Here is an 11,062-nt window from a genome sequence, read left to right on the forward strand (position 1 = left end):
ACGCACGCACGCACGCACGCACGCACGCACGCACGCACACACACGCACACACACACACGCCGATTCCGACAGCTACTTGTTTACGTGTTGTTCAAACAACTATTCATTTCCTGATTGCTGGACAGGTTTCTGATTAGAGTCTAATCTGAAGATTAAAATGCACTACAGCCAAGGTTAACTGTATTGTAAACAAAGGCATAAAAAGACATAAAAACCCAAACACTGACTGGTTTTGAGGTCATTTGACAATGTAGAATAATACAGTGGATATCAATCTAAAATTTGGAAAGAGAAAAAAAAAAACGATCAGCTACCCTCTGCTGAAAATCTGTCATGTTACTAGACCATGAAACCGTGGCCGTTAGTGTAACACTTGCTTGGCTGATCTTCCTGATGTGCTGAGTGCTACTCGAGGCTTCAGTGTATCTGTCTGAGCAGAGGTCTTTAACAGCCATGAATGCCAAGCATGGGGGAGGCAGGCCAGGCCAAGCGTAACCACGGCGGCCCAATGTCCTTGGCTCCTCGGCGGCCTTCACCTCACACTCCCTGCACAGTGAATTTTATGGCTAATTTCCGGCAATTTATCCTGGCACTTTCAGAAGAGAGATTCCTGCGGGAATAATGTGCATAATTTGCATAAATCATCCTGATAGAATGCATATCAGCATGTAACCCCCCTGTCTGATGCTACAGCATTTACTTTGTAATCAAAACTGACTATTTTCCACCGGCGGATGCACATGAGCCATGAGAAGGGAGTCTGAGTTTAGGCGAGTAATTACAAAGGAATGACACACACATACATGGACAAAAAGCTACATCAACAAAAAATAACCACATATTTTGGAAATAAACTCTGATCTTTATAGAATACCTAAATCCAGCATCACAAATATTTCAAAATTTAAAAAACACATTTGTATGTACTTCTTTTTAAAGTTGGATATAGATGCATTGACGGAAAGTCTCATCTCTGCTTCTCAAGTGCAACATTTTTGCATAATTTTTTTTCTCAAACTATAGGTGGTCTTGTTCTTTGGCACACTCTAGGATAAAGTCCTCCATTTAAACTGAGCCCCTAATTTCCCCTGGACATCTTTCTTTGTCCTGTGTGTTGTAGCAGTGAGCCATCAACCAGTTTGAACCACAGGCCTGTTTACAAAAGCTCCCTCAGTGTAAGCGACCGATTGTCTGAGGAGAAGAGACGGGGGTCAGCGCGCAGCATCGCTGTGATTTACTTTGACGTACACTGAAAATGTGCATATTCTCTTGGACTGCCTTTGTTACTATAATCAGTCAAAATATACAGCAGTCAAATCGACTTTGTTGGTCGAGGAGGTGTGAGATTAAAGAGGGAAACAGAGGACTGTGGAAAGATGTGGTTCTGGATTTCAGTGCATTCAGAGACATAAAGCATGTAGCCTGATGGAAATACTATGCAACACGCAGGCTGCAGAAGAGGTAGTGGGTTAACTAATTTGAGCAGACACACAGACAAAACATAGCTGCATTATGGAAAGAGCGCTGCACTTGTTACATGCATTAGATTTTGGGAGTGACAGGAAAGAAGTTAAAGTGTGTGTGCATTTTAGAAAAGCAGCCATCAGAGTGAGCAGTTTTGTGCTGCAATACTACCAGGTCCTTCAACTAGCCCTTATCCCAGAGTCTCAAGATCTCAGATGGTATCACTGGTGACAACAGGACAGTCGTCCACTGGGTGGACGTTAATCACAATAATACAGGGCAGGCTAATCAAGACTCACTGATCAAGCACTAAATGACATGCCTGCCATACCCACTGTAACCCGCTGCCGAGGGATTCACACACCAAGACTAGCTCTTCTTGGGGGGGGGGGAATAGGAGGAGGCGGACAGTGGTTATGAGGCTGGTGCACAGCCATCCAGACTATAATTACTCGATGACTGTGGTCACATTAGGGATCAGTCAAAGCAGATTAATTTCGACTGATAGCATTGGTCCTACCTAAATGCAGATTTTCTTAATAAGAATGAAATTGTGTCGCTGAGAGGGTTAGGGACTGTGGGGTAGTCCAATTACTTATGTAGATAGACAATGTCTTCTTCTTTGCATGAATCACACCGTACTCCTGAATGTCAGCGCAAAATTAGTGCGCAAATGTGTTTTTCAAGTAGCGCAGCTTGATGTGTGTGTTTGTATGCGTAGACTGTATGCACAAGCACAAATGAGGCTGTGTGTGTGGTGCAGTAGGCCTTTCACTAAATACCCAGAGACCCCGAGAATTACCCAGAGCAGAGAGGACAGCATCTGTTTGTGTGCTTGTGCCGAGCAAACAAGGCAATTTAGAGAACACCAAGGGAGCAGCTAATAAACACAACCTTATTCCCCCTTCCTCCTACACCTGGCTCTGAATAATGCAGCGCTACAGTAAGGACGCCTGTCTGTCTTTGTGTGTGTGATGCAATGCCAAAGCCTGGTTGACCTGACCAAGTGGGTTGCCTGTATGTTTTTGCACGTGTGCGTGTATATGAGTGGAGTGTGTATGTGTCATGTGTGCGCATGAACAAATGTGTGTAACCATTCATCATTCTACAGTGAGAGGCATGCCAGTGCTGCTGGGAAATGGCAGGTCTGTGTCCCATCACACCCTGGCGTCATTGTCTGTACTGCCAAAGCTGTGCCAAAATGTCTGCCCTGGATACCTGGCATAGAAACAGCACTTTACTGTACACAAAGGTGTATGAATACTAGGCTGGCATAGACTGCTCTCTCTCACATGGATGCTAGTCACAATGGCCTAATAGCAGTCATCCTTTACTTTATGATGGGCAAATAAAACAGATCTTGGTATCTGCGTTTTTAAGATATTACACTTATAGTGGAAACAAAATAATTTAATAATCTATACATACAATTTTTATGCTGTAACCTCTGTACGCTTTAAAAAACAAAAACAGTTTTTTTCTGCTCACCCTGCTACTGTTGCAGTAACATGCTCTAATAAGACCTGCAGCTTTGCTCGCCGCCACCACTGACTCTGATAAGTAGTCAAAGTGACACCCAGAGAAACCATGCATCAGACCAGACACAAAATGGCCGTCCAGTGCCAAACCCCGCCTTGGCTTTCACTTTATATCACACCACAGAGCCTGGCTGGGGACTGAAGGCTTTACATGGCATTTAGAGAAAAACTCACAGCCCTCCATTTACATCTGTTACTAGGGGTTATATAAAGCTTTTTATGTTCTTCTGCAGCACTGCAACCTTATTACTGCTCACATACTTTAAAAAACCACAATTATTACATCTCAGATGTAAAATTTGTGTTTTAAGATATCATTTGTTTGATCAAAGTTCACAGAGTGCAGTTAAATCTACTCAGTGATCCAGTTTGCTTTTCAACTACAAATAACAAGGTCTCCTCAGCCCTCATGTAACATACCTGGCAGGCTCATAAAAAGGCCTTGTTCTATTAGCCTTAGAGTCTTCCAGCCAAGAACATCCTGGAATAAAAAGTAGTAAGTGCAAAAGGGGAGAATATTCTGAGCTATTACATTGATTAGATTTCCAGAATGCTAATTAAAAGATGTTAGGACATGGGCCCAGCCAGGGATCAGTGGGTGCTAATGAGGACCAATAGGCCTCTGTAATCTGTGCTGTAATGAGAGTGGTTTAAATGTTACGTTAGCAGGGAGAAGAATGGGGAGGTAGATGAACGGACAAAGCTTAGTTAGAGCGACAATCCTGTAAAACCAATCCCATACTGTCATAACCAGTAATGGCAAGACTTCACAGCCTCAGCAAAAAGAGAGAAATAAAAATAAGATGAGTGAAAAGCAGAGTGAAATTCAATTATACTAAAGGGTCTTTGCACAATAAAAACATTTTATTATTAGACAATTAACAGGATGGTTTAATGGCTGAAGGTCATATACCCCCTTGTCTTGTATTACTGTTAGGGCATGTAAAGTTACAGGGCAGTATCTGTTAATGGGAAACCCGCCCTGCTGCTGCTCCTTCTCCTGCTGGTCTCTCAGAATTTATTAGTTCCACACTTTCTATGTTCCGTATAAAAGAGTGTAAAATTGTGCTCAAATGTGTCAGATGTACAGTATGTTTTCACTGTTCTTCTCAAAATTGTTTGATTCTGGATACAGAATATTTAAGAAGGGCTCTAATTTATGATTATTTTAATTACTATAAACCATTGTGAAAAAAATGACCTATCATAAGTTCCCAGAACCCAAGGAGACATAATCAAATTGCCTATTCTCCTTACATTTGCTTAACAAAAAAAATTAGGATCAATCAGTAATCATAATGGTTGTGGATTAATTCTCTGTCAATTAAGTAGTCAATTAGTCAACTACAGTAATAGTTTCAGCTGTATTCGCCTGACAACCAACTAAATATAAAAGGGAGGAATGGCAAACAGGTCTGCAAAAATCAATCCGCAGCAAAAGGAAATTGCAGAATAATACAAACCAGATGGTTAAAGGTCCAATGTGTAGGAATTTCTTCCATCTAGTGTTGAGATCATTGATCGCAATCAACTCGCGCGCGCCACGCAGTTCCAAGCATGTAGTACAGCTACGGTAGCTTTTGCGCTTCGAAAAGACGGTCTTTTGCTCTTTTCAATACCCTTTTTTTTTTTTTTAACTGAGCAAAGAGGAAGAATCCTGTTCCTAAGCGACAATAACCCTTAGCAGATTAGCCGCACTTGTGAGTTTAACATTTGACAGCGAATACACAAAAGTCGGAGCAGTATATCCTGTATGCCCCTTATCGGCTAACGTATTTCAAGATGGCGCATGAATATGGAGCATATACCCCAGTTCATGAAAATGAAAATGTAAAATTTCAAGCAAATAGAAATACATATTCATGAAAAAGGTAAGTTTGTGAACGGGCAACACCGATTGTCATAATGAACAACAAACACGTTACACACTAAACCTTTAGGAAGTCAACTGAAATTAGAAAGGTCGTTACTTATTCAGTGGATGGTCGTTATTGGTAAATGAGTCCCACTGACAGGTGCACCCCATTCATTTACAAATTAGGGCATATCACTTTAATCTGCCTGCTAATTTATCACAAATAATGAGTTGTGTTGAAAACAGGCTGGTAAATACGCAAGCCTAATGGGTCTCAGTGCTTACGGCTTCTGGTGCGCATGTTGGAGTGGGTTCAAATAAACATAATTTCATTATATGCAACATCACACAGTTATGGACAAATCCCAAGAATGTATTACCTTTTTGGCTTCTTTGCCTCAAATTAACAAGACTAAGAGTCTTCAGCCACGCTAGGAGCTCTTTGAGGCTGGCCTTAGGCACAGTGGTTCTTTGAGCTTAATGCTAGCTCAGCATTGATTGATTAAAAGTTAAGTGATCAGGGTCTAGATTCCATTGCCATCACTAAAATTACAATAAACATATGGTGCCAAGAAAGGTCTAACTTTAGAGTGTTGGTTCTCATGGTTAGAGCTTCAGCATGTCAACGTTATTTACAGGTGATGACACACAGCATCATGAGGTAGCGGGTGTGAAAGAGTTGTGTGTTTAACCAAGCTTAGGGCCTAACATCTAACACGCGTTATGGTGCAGAAAAAAAAGGAGGCTGAAATTACAGCGGCGGTATGACAATGCTGATAGGCTATAAAACCATGTCATTTAATGTCCCCTCCACCCCCCTTTGGCGTGGCTCTCTGGTCTACTCACCATTAAGCCAATTCATCAACTCTTCAGAGAAGGCCATGAGACAGACCCAGTCTATCAGTCACTCTTCTTTGGATGTGACTACTATTCTGATGATCAAGGATTTCTGCCATATTAAACATGGATGTGAGCGCTACGACCATCTAAACAATGGCTTTAGAGGGTTGCTCAAAACAAAACAGCTCTTTATTGAAAATATGCGTTTGAAAAGCCATAGTAATAATATCAGGCATTAAGATATGAAAGCACTGATGTAGCAATAATGTAAGATTTTGGCTGCCACTTGAAGCCAGTTGTTTGATATGTCACTTTTCTAACAACCTCCCGAGAGAGGACCCCAGATTTGCATTTCTGGTCCCTGCTCTTGTAATGGAAAAAGGTACAGCTGAGCATATTTCACTGGACCTGTCAAACCCACTCACGCCCCTCTGCAAAGCACTCAAGAACTTCATTCCATCGCCGGCCGTTCTCACGGCCACGCTATCAAATTGACAATGACAAAATTAGCAAACCTAGACTGTTTGGACACATTCCCAGTATAGTGGGTTATGATTTTTTTTTATTTTTTTTTTAAAAATGCAATCAAGCTCTGGAACATCAAAAATGAAGTCTCCTTGAAAGTTGTTCAGTCTCTTCGGTGCAATATCTAGAGCGGCTGTAGATTTATGTAATCACAAGCTTGTTAGGGAGATTTCTCAAGCCTATTGACAGTGACGTGCACTCGGGTTTGGCAGGGGTGACATCTGGGAAGCACAATTCTGCTGCACCACCACACAAAAGCAATTAGAGATCTATAATCCTGGACAGGTCCGGACTTTGTTCTATGGTGGAGGGATATGTGTGGTTTGGTGTCTTTATTAACATGACATGCATGTCCCTTACACAGTCTTCAAATGACAGTCAAATGGTCATCATGAAAAGGGGGGCAGCAATCAGCTAAATCATGCACTGCAGACAAGAATGTGTTGACAAGTCAGGACATCAGAATGCATTTTCCAAGTGAACTGTTCTTGGAATAAATAAAAAAAAGTGTCTGAAAATATAGCAAACATCACACAGGAGTTCTTTAACAAACAGAAAGTAACTGAAATTACACCAGTTGTCAGACAATTTTACGGCTACTGTAAGCCAGCAGAGCAGGGTGGTTAATTAGAAATGTCTCTCTCTCTCTCTCTTAATTAGTTCAGTCTATTAATTACTATAATCACCCATTATCATGTTGGCCTTCATTTTAACATGTTTCATGATGTTACGAGCCTGTAGCAAAGCTGTTTCTATGGGATATTCTCTGTTTGAGTGCTAATTATTTTGTAATCAAAAGGATAAGCCTGGCATGAAGTCTATATTTCTTATTGTCAACCTATCCCATAAAAAAAAGACCCAAGTCTTCAATGTGTAAGTCCATCTCGCAGCACTTTCACAACTTCCCTACCCTTCCTGTAGCACTCAAGCACAAATAGAATATCACCAGTCTTTTTGTTTTACATTTATCCTTTACATAAATGTGTAACAAAATAAGACAGAGGGACACTCTATGACATCAAGCAATTATTTTGCCAAAATCTGCCACAGCATATAATTTACAATGCAAACCGTGTTCACAGCATTGGGTTTTGCACAAGCCTTATATGTTGGCCCTCTGTGAGCTGTGAGGAAATAAGGATGGAGTCTGAGGAGATGGAGGTGGAGTGTGGTAAACAAGACAGCCCTGCTCCCCAGCTGTGAAGGTGACACAGGGACGCTACACGCAGAACAAGCCCTTTTGATTAATCACAGGATATTTACTAGCTCAGATCTAATCAGGGACTGCAGGATCACAGGCTACATCATACACGGCCCAGGAATTTACACAGCAAAGTTAACCTGTCACCTGCCACTGTCCTCTTCCTTACACCTATAAACAGTGTGTGTATAGGTGGGCCAGCAGATACACACCACAGGCATGCGCCCAGAAACAGCTCCAGAAGTGATTGTTTTATTTCCACTGAAACAATATAACCCACGGTCAGATACTCAACACATGTCGTTTGATATAAAACCTTATGGCAGAGGGGAGAAAGAGCCATTTATCTCAAGGTGGTCGTGGTAATGGGATACAAGAACATGAGCCGTTTTCTCACATAGTAAACTACAGCATTGTGTGCAGTAGCCCGTCCTGCCAGCATGTAGTAGTGGGATAGTTATTTCATGAGGAGGACATACAAGCCAAGGACTAAACCAAGATTACAAGCAAGAAGGGTCTAAGCAATTGTTATCTCTGATGACTTATAACATGACTTTTTAAAAGAACAAAAAACCGGAAGAATTTTACAATTTCTTATTTCCATAAGTAAAACCGGGTTTTTATGTCCGTGTGCAGATTAAAAGTATAGTGAAAGAGGTTTTAACACTTAGCAATTTATCAAAACAAATGTTTTCACAAGCACATACATTCTTTTTTCATTGAAATAATTCACTAAGGAGTTGGTGAGATCAAAAATTAAACTCAAAAAAGAGTGAATATTGAACTTACTTTCACGAGGTGGACATAAAGAGGACTCTACTAATCAATCAAATTGTCACCATAAGCATCCAGTAATTAAGCTTGGATAAATTGGAAGATGCAAAATCAACTGCATGTAGAGGCATGAAAAAGCATAAATTAGTCAAACTTTAATTATGTAGGAAATAAAGCAAAATTCATCAAAACCCAACTGTGCCTTTAGTAATGGCTGACTGGTAGGATTCCATTTATTCAATTAGTTCTAGCCAACATTTACCATTTATTATACTGTACTTATTCATTTGTAAAAACATTTATCTGAAACTGCATGAAATGGATAAAGACATAACCTTTAGTGTGGCATGTGTGCTGTCCTTTGTTGTTAGTACGTCTACAGGAAGAGACAAAGGCAGCGGTCAAAGTGTTTATGAAGGGGTTGGGATAAAGTGTGGCTATTGTGTCACCTGGAAAATGTCACTCCACAGGGGGGTTTGTCTCAGTTCAAACAAGTTTAAAGAACACCCTGACAACCACGGACACATTTCAGGAAATTCACAGTTTTAAAATGAGGCCCATAAGAGAATGTAGTGCATCTCTACTTTACGCTTCCCTGATTGTTTTAAATTGCTATTGTTCCTTCCTTTCATACAAATGTGATAAGGACCTCTGTGACAATTTGAGATAAAACACTTGTTTGTGTTGAATCACAAGTGATCTGAGGTGTTTAAGCAATTGATCACTTAGCACTATTGAGACAGATCTCCACCACATGAGCCCTTAACAAATAGTTAGTCTATTAGATGAGAGCGCTTTTGTCAGAGTCCTCGTCTCCCAGATATTTCCTCAGAGTGACGAGTCACATTAGACGCCAGGAGGAAGAATAATTTCTGTGTCACATCCCTTTAGCCCGACCTCGCTGACAATTGCCAAGAAGAGCGCGTTCTCACTGAAAATTAATAACATTTGCCTTTTTAATGGCATCCCTCAACTCTCTGCCAAGAATTCACAATCATCTTTCTGCTATTGTGTTGCTCTAGCAGCTTGGCATCTCTGGTGGTGACAAAGTGATTTCAAGGAGTGTATCAATACTTACATCACCCCTCTGGCGCTCACTCTTCAGTGTTGACACTGCAGCACTCGGAGCCAGGCCTAACTGGCAGAAGGCCATCCACTTTAAAAAGATAAACAGACAGAGATATGCAGATGTGAATTTAAGGCTCAAATTCATCATGTTTTTTTAAGATAATAAATTGTTAAAAAGAAGTGCATTTACCAGTTGCCAGTGGGCAATAAGCTACATTAGTCCCCAGCAAGAGAATTTTGTCTGTTTTTTACACTACTACAGCCTGTTAAAAATAATGAAAATGAATGTACTTTACCAAACCATCAATTGTGTACAGTTACACCTCCACTAATGATATACAGTATATCAATATTATGATACATATACCGTCATAGATTTTATTCATATTACACACTCCTAGTTCAAACTACAGCAAAGAGGCAAAAATGGATGGATTTTTGCAATAGCTTATTGCAAAACAACATTTTAATACACAAAGTTTTAAGATTACATGGGATAAGTAAAATACAGATCCACCACTATATTTCACTGGAATGATTTTAGAACAATTGGACTCTTGGTAAAAAAGAAAAAAGAAGCTTTTTTTGATGAGAAAACCTGTCTTAGTGAAGCCTCATTCGCTTAGTAAAGACGGAAACGGTTTCTGCTTCCATCAAATATTCAGACAGATTCCTTGCGAGTGAGAAGCTGTGTAAAATGACTGGGAAACAAAACACTCGTGGTAAAACAATGTTCTGAGGACATTCTGTCAGATTCCTCTCTTTTTTACAGATTTGATCACTGAGCTGCTGTGGCGTAAATGCTTTAAAACACTTTGACATAACATGCTGTGTCCAGAGACACACTGCTTCTGAATAATGAATCTACAGTATGTTCCGAACAGCTGTCTGCTTCCTAGAACTTTTTTATGGGTTTTGGTCACATGTCTCAAGTCCTTTTTGAGAAACCAGCATACCTTAAGATAATTCACCTGGTTCTTGTCACAGTAACATATGACCAATCAGTGGTGCTTTAACTTGCAAAAAAGCACTGAGCTTGGCCAAGAAGCAGAGACAAAATCACCAGCATTCTCTATTCTTGCTGCCCCCGCTCTTCATATTTAATTCAGAGGTTGGGTATTTCTTTTAGATTGCAACATCTGTTTGCTCCCAGTGCCAGCTCCTTCTGTCAGCCACCCTCGGTTTAATAATTCCTGCCCTGACCCCTAAGAGCCCCTGACATTGCATCAACGGCTGCTGCTCAAACTTCACTGAGACCAGACACAAAGGAACAGGTGACTCCTACTAAATCCCCTGGCTTACTTGTAGTTGTTGGGGACTATTTTCAGCAGTGAATTAATACACATTTGGTGCAATAGTGAGAAGCAGGATGGCAGCAGGATGCTGTATGTGAGATTCAGTCAAAATAAACTACAGTGTGCTCATCGTAATGAAGAAACATGTCACTCTGTGACAGTGTGAATTATTTCCATGTTTTTCATATCTGGTCAAAATAGAGCTATAATAATGGGAAAATGAATGACATTACCCTATCATTGTACAATGCCATTTGCCTGATAGGGAAGTTTGATGATGTTTGAGATTATTATTATTATTATTATTATTATTTGTACTATAAGAGAAAACAATGTCTCTAACCTCTAGACCAGGGCTTCCCAAAACTTTCAGCCCACAACCCCCAAAGTAACTGTGTAAAGTGAATTGCGACCCCCCCCACTCGCGCAACCATAGGCGTATCCAAAAACAAGCATGTTGACAACACAAAATTACACAACAGCAAGAACATTATTCTACGAT

At 40.5% G+C, this 11,062-nt stretch overlaps 1 long non-coding RNA gene across 1 annotated transcript; it reads right to left on the minus strand.

Moving 5' to 3' along the window:
* Nucleotides 1-254: 254 nt before the first annotated feature.
* Nucleotides 255-9,352, minus strand: LOC116672592 (uncharacterized). The gene is made up of 3 exons (XR_004327596.1): nucleotides 9,276-9,352; nucleotides 3,423-3,483; nucleotides 255-610 (listed from the first exon to the last, which is right to left on the minus strand). It is a non-coding gene; the product is annotated as an uncharacterized LOC116672592 (long non-coding RNA).
* Nucleotides 9,353-11,062: the final 1,710 nt, after the last annotated feature.

Source organism: Etheostoma spectabile, chromosome 22 (assembly GCF_008692095.1).
Source record: "Etheostoma spectabile isolate EspeVRDwgs_2016 chromosome 22, UIUC_Espe_1.0, whole genome shotgun sequence".
Lineage (NCBI taxonomy): Eukaryota > Metazoa > Chordata > Actinopteri > Perciformes > Percidae > Etheostoma > Etheostoma spectabile.